The sequence below is a fragment of the Barbus barbus genome, assembly GCF_936440315.1.
Source record: "Barbus barbus genome assembly, chromosome: 23".
In the NCBI taxonomy this organism is placed as follows: Eukaryota; Metazoa; Chordata; class Actinopteri; order Cypriniformes; family Cyprinidae; genus Barbus; species Barbus barbus.
Genome location: NC_136751.1, coordinates 7,542,903 through 7,548,902, shown reverse-complemented (window position 1 = coordinate 7,548,902; position 6,000 = coordinate 7,542,903).

Sequence of the window (6,000 nt, the reverse complement as noted above, 5' to 3'; positions counted from 1 at the left end):
ATGACGTAGGATGTGCATGCGCTGGTGATTCGTGACGACTCAAATCTGCAGTTTATTTATAAAGATGGCGCCTATTTGAAAATGTGATTCGCCGATTTCGGAGGTGTGAGCTCCAGGCGATAACCGGGCGTTCAGTGCTCATGTGTCCGGCCTAGAGCAGCCTCACCTCGGCTAGTCCTTCTGCCATTTTCTTCTGGCTCTGATGTCTCTGTAGTGGTTAAACATGAGGTAAAATTAATTTTGCGTATATCTAAAAGGTAATGAATCTCATGAATCTATTATTTCTTCCAGGTCATATTGTTTTGGCTGAGCACAAAGTTATGTTTCATAAATTGTTTATTTATTAATCGTAATACAGCACTGACTTTGTTGCATACATTTGACTGAATTGTTTGCTTTTGTCTTTATTTCCTATTACATAAGTCTCTTATACTTTATACCTATAGCTAGGTATATATACAGCTAGGTAACTAGTTATGATATAGCTGGGGACTATTTTCAGGCACTGCGTAATATCATTGCGCCTGCTGCACCCATGGTACGGCAGCAAAGTTCCTTGATTATTACGCTGCAATGAGAGTATAGTTCCTAGACACATCGGCCTAGAAAATCACAACTTAGTACACAATGTAACTACAGAAGAGTCAAGTTTTAAATAGGAAAAATATCGAGACTCTTTGGTCATTTTTGAGCGAGATGCTAACGGTCTAATCAGATTCAATGATCTATGCTAAGCTACGCTAAAAGTGCTACCGCCAGACCTGGAGATCGGCTGAATGGATTCAAAAATGGTAAAACTCAACTGTTTAACTCTTGGGGAGTTGGAAATTGAGCCTATTTTAAAAAAAAAGTGGAGTGTAAGCAGATATATGAAGACATCATACAAAGTCTATTTTAGGGGTAAGATAAGGTAAGGTAAGGGGTATTTCACATCATCCTCCCCTTTTAACATTGAATAGCTTTTTGTCCTTTTATGACCATAAAACCAAAACTTTGATGTTTTTGATCTTAGTCTGTGCTCTAAAACTTGGCATATTTTATAACATGGTGCCCTTCAGTATTATTGTGCAATTTAGAAAAATGAATAGGGTGGTCAGTGGGGTACAGCTGAAACACACTATATCAACTGTACCCACTTTAGAAAGCTATTGTGTCATATGCTGTCAACATTAATTCTCTAATTAATTAATTAATTAACTCTATTAGAGTTCTGATTTAACTATACTCGATGTGATACAACTGGAACAAAAATGCTTCTCGTCTTTAAGAACCAATTGTGGAAAATAGGAACTAGTTTAATGTAAAAAGTAAAAAGTGTTCCAACTGTGGACGATCTACCCTACACTATTATTTCATTACGAGCACAGCCAGCGAGAGTCATTGCCTTGTGTGACACAACTAACAACATGTATTAATTACCATTAATCCTGTACACATAAATGCAGTCTATTATAGACACACACACAGACACACACACAAAATGCAGCTGCCAGTGAGACAAAAAGTGATGAAACCACACTTTAATGGGAGTTAATTGCTGTCTAATTCAGTTTGAGTTTAAACCCTGGAGGGAACGGCTCAAGAAGAAGTTACTGCCAAATACATTCCCTGAAACCCTAACATGAAAAATACAATCCACAATTTGCAATGCCAGAACAATCTTGAGTTCAGGCAAACCACAAACTGCCTCTAAAAGCCTCAGATTTTCTGGTAAATGGCGAATGAATGTGCATGTGGGTGTGTGACTGTTATTATATCAGATACATTTCCTGGTTATTCATAGAACTGCTTTCACAGGTAGTTTAGTTTAGGAAGATTATGGCTCACTTTTTTACTGCTGTGTGCGATTTTCACAGCATGGTTGTTTTCTCCATTGAGACAAAAAAAGGAGAAGTAAAGAGAAATAATCGAGAGCACAAAAATAAAACAATTCTGACAAAATATGACAGCAAACAGCGTTTGTTAAAAATGTAATTAATTCAATTCAATTCAATTCATGTTTATTTGTAAAGCGCTTTACACAATACAAATCGTTTCAAAGCAGCTTTACAGAAAATTAAAGTTTATACATTATATTTAGTAATAGCTTATCAGTGGTGATCTCAAGATGTCCATATGACAGAAATGTACGGTAAAAATTATTAATTAATTATGAATTAGAAACTATTAACATTTCTAAAGTGGTGAATGGGAGAACAACAAAATATAACTCGTATTCCGTAAATGTTGGGACGTAACATTTTGAATAAAATGAAAACTAAAAGACTTTCAAATCACATGAGCCAATGTTTTATTCACAAGAGAACATAGAGAACATAACAAATGTTTAAACAGAGAAATTTTAAATTTTTATCCAATGAGCTCATTTCAAATTTGATGCCTGCTACAGGTCTCAAAACGTTGTCATGGGGGCAACAAAGGGCTGAAAGAGCAAGACATTTTGAAAAGATTCATCTGGTAGAACATCTAGCAACTAATTAAGTTAATTGACATCAGGTCTATAACATGATTAACTATAAAAGGGAAGTCTTAGAGAGGCAGAGTCTCTCAGAAGTAAAGATGGGCAGAGGCTCTCCAATCTGTGAAAGTGCGTAAAAAGATTGTGGAATACTTCAAAAACAATGTTCCTCGATGTCAAATTGCAAAGGCTTTGCAAATCTCATCATCTACAGTGCATAACATCATCAAAAGATTCAGAGAAACTGGAGAAATCTCTGTGCGTAAGGGACAAGGCCGAAGACACTCATTGGCATTACTAAATGGGCCCAGGAATACGTCCAGAAACCACTGTCAGTAAACACAATCCACCGTGCCATCTGCAGATGCCAACTAATGCTCTATCATGCAAAAAGGAAGCCACATGTGAACATGGTCCAGAAGCACCGTCGTGTCCTGTGGGCCAAGGCTCATTTGAAATCGACAGTTTCAAAGTGGAAAAGTGTTTGATGGTCAGACAAGTCCAAATTTGACATTCTTGTTGGAAATCACGGACACCGTGTCCTCTGGGCTAAAAAGGAGGGAGACCTTCCAGCGTGTTATCAGCATTCAGTTCAGAAGCCAGCATCTCTGATTGAATGGGGGCTAGGGATGCGCGGTATACCGGTAGTGGAAAATACCGGAAAATATAATACTGGAAAATAATACTGGAAAATATATATTATATTTCAAACGTTACGATATCATAATTTTGCTCAATTCGGTATTTTACAAAGTGCACCTGTTGGTGGCAGTGCTTCACCAAATTGCTGTGCAATCGGTAAATGTGACAACAGAACAACGTGATGAATCAAACAGATGAAACTCTATTCAACGCACCCAAAATTAATAAATAAAGAAAACAGCAGAAGTGAAATATGGCATTACTTTGCATTCAAAATAGATGACAAAGGTGAACGAACTGACCTTACTGCCCCTTTATGCAAGCGTTGCTGTAAATCGTGTGTTGCCACAGGAGGCCACACATCAAACCTTTTTAAGCATTTTTCACTTGCTCATCCTGATCTTTTCAGATAATTAAGAGATCAACAGGTGAGTGCATCATTCATAAATTCAGATTTAATTTTAACTTTTATTTACAACTGATCATCGCACATACATAAGATGTGATACAGTAACAACGAAAGCTCAAATGTTCATGCGTGACACACTGGAACTAGTGAAGTTTTGGTCAAGTAATATATGCACTTGCATTTCATACAATTGGATATTAATTGAGTTTGAATTAAGCAAGAGTTTTGCTATATTAATTTTAGTTGTCAATAATATTAAGCGAATGTTTCTGCCGCGCTAATATGAAGCAGCCAAGAGAGCAAGAGAGTGAAATGTATATTTAATGCTTTTCTTTGAGTCTGAAATCTGAAAACAATCTGAACGAGAGAGAAATAATAATGTGATTTTGAATATTACTTTGACTGTTAGAATAACACTTTACAATAAAGCAACATTTGTTGCATTAATTGCGTTACTTCAGTTGTATTTTTTTCTCCAAACTCATTCAAAATGTAACCTATGTTCCCGGGCATTTTGAGACCATGTGTTTGCACTGAAAAGATAAGAAGATTTGACTATATTTTCATTGCATTAGGCCCTACTTCAGTTATATATATTTTGTTACTGTAATATAAGTTATTTAGCCATATAAAATTTATTTAAAAAGCATAAACCTGAATTTGAGATTTGTGTTTTGGCTTTAATAAGTTATATATAATGTAGGCCTATGTAAATGATGTTTAAGCTAGAAACCACCTTTAAGTTTGAAACATCAAATGGAACTGAAAGTTTTTTTTTTTATTATTTGACTATGTAGAGAGTGGACGTCTAATTTTCAGAAGATCACAACACACCACTGGATCCCAGAATACATATGATTTAATTAAAGGCAAATTACTTCTAAAGGTCTGTGACTCTAGTCTCATAAATACAAATATTAATAATAATAACATGTAGGAAGTTGTTCTGGGTTAGTTTCACACAGTAACAGAGGGCTCAGTATAGAGCCTTTCTAAACCCACAGAGTGTCTTGAGGATTTGATCTGTCTGACGCCAAAGCCAGATCTGAAGTGAAATGTTACTTTGATGTGATCTCAGAACTGGAAAAGTGCCCATGCTGAATGAAAGAGGTAATGGTTTTCTATTTCTTTCTGTCTCTCTGTGCCAATTTGATTTTAATAAGAGGAAAGTTATTCCCTTTGCTTTGATTAAATATAAAGCAAAGTGTCCTTGTTTGTCTTTCACACAGAAGACAAACATGTCAGGCTAAATTTACTTAAAGCAACATAACATATTCACCCATAACAGAAAATAAAGATACGTTCATGGTGCTTTCATATTCTTTTTGGAGTAGTATCCCTCATTCTGGTTCATTCTAGTTCAATGGAAAAGAGCTGCCTGGATATTGGACTAAGACTGGACTAAAACTCTCCTCAAGAACAAAATGAGGTTTTCATTTTTGGGTGAACTATTTCTTAGTCAAAACTTCTGTTTTACAAGAAACAACTGTAGTGCTAAGAAGAGTTTCAGGGTTAAAGGAAACATCCTGCTTTCATTTCTCTGTTTTCATAATGAAACCAGAGGCAGAGATACTTTAGAAGACTCAAGGATTTGTGATATTCAGTGATGCTGATGATCTCCATGGTAACCAGTGCTAACATTGCAGTGGCAGTTCATAAATCAGTACAGCATTGTACTAATACAAAAAAAGTCAAGGGACAGGGCACAATGTGTGCGTGTGTGTACATGTAGCCTATAGACGAGGGCTTTACAATAATCCTTATGGTTGTCCAGCATCTAAGTGCAGTTTGTGCACGTGTGTGTGTTATACTGTCTCACTTTGTATTCTGTCTCTTTCACCTATATAGCTTCACTTCACCTGCCATCCATCCCATTATGAAAACACACACATCTCACATCATTCCTTACTGTAAATACAACTGAAGATGTTTTTGCTTCTGTAACTGCAACATTTGATGAAATATGATTGTATAAAGCAGTTCCCCATCCTGTTTCCTGGAGGGACACATACATAACACACATTTGTGAACTATTTCCAGTTTAAGGGGACATGAACTGAGAAACCAAAATTCCCTTGATCTTCCCTTGGTCATTGTACTATAAAAACATTCTGTCAGTTTCAGAACTCAAAACTTCCTTGTTAGTCTAAAAACAGTCTGCCAAAATGACAGCTTGTAGAATGTTCTAATCTAGGATGTAATAGTGTGGCTAAACACTGCTTCTGCAGAAGACGATCAACGCCTGCTTCTACATCGCTGCCTGTTTAGCCCCGCCCACCGATTTGTGCATGTAGTGTAATTAACGAGAAGGGCGAATGCAGGTCTACGCAGAAACCAAACGATAACGATGCCTCTGAACACAACGAGATGCTGTGCACTGCATGTTGTAGGATCCATCTGATCCTAACATTAAGAAAGAGTGGGTGAACTATATTTTTAATGAAGTTTCAGACCGCATTAATAAGAACTTGGCCCTTTGTTCACTTCAATT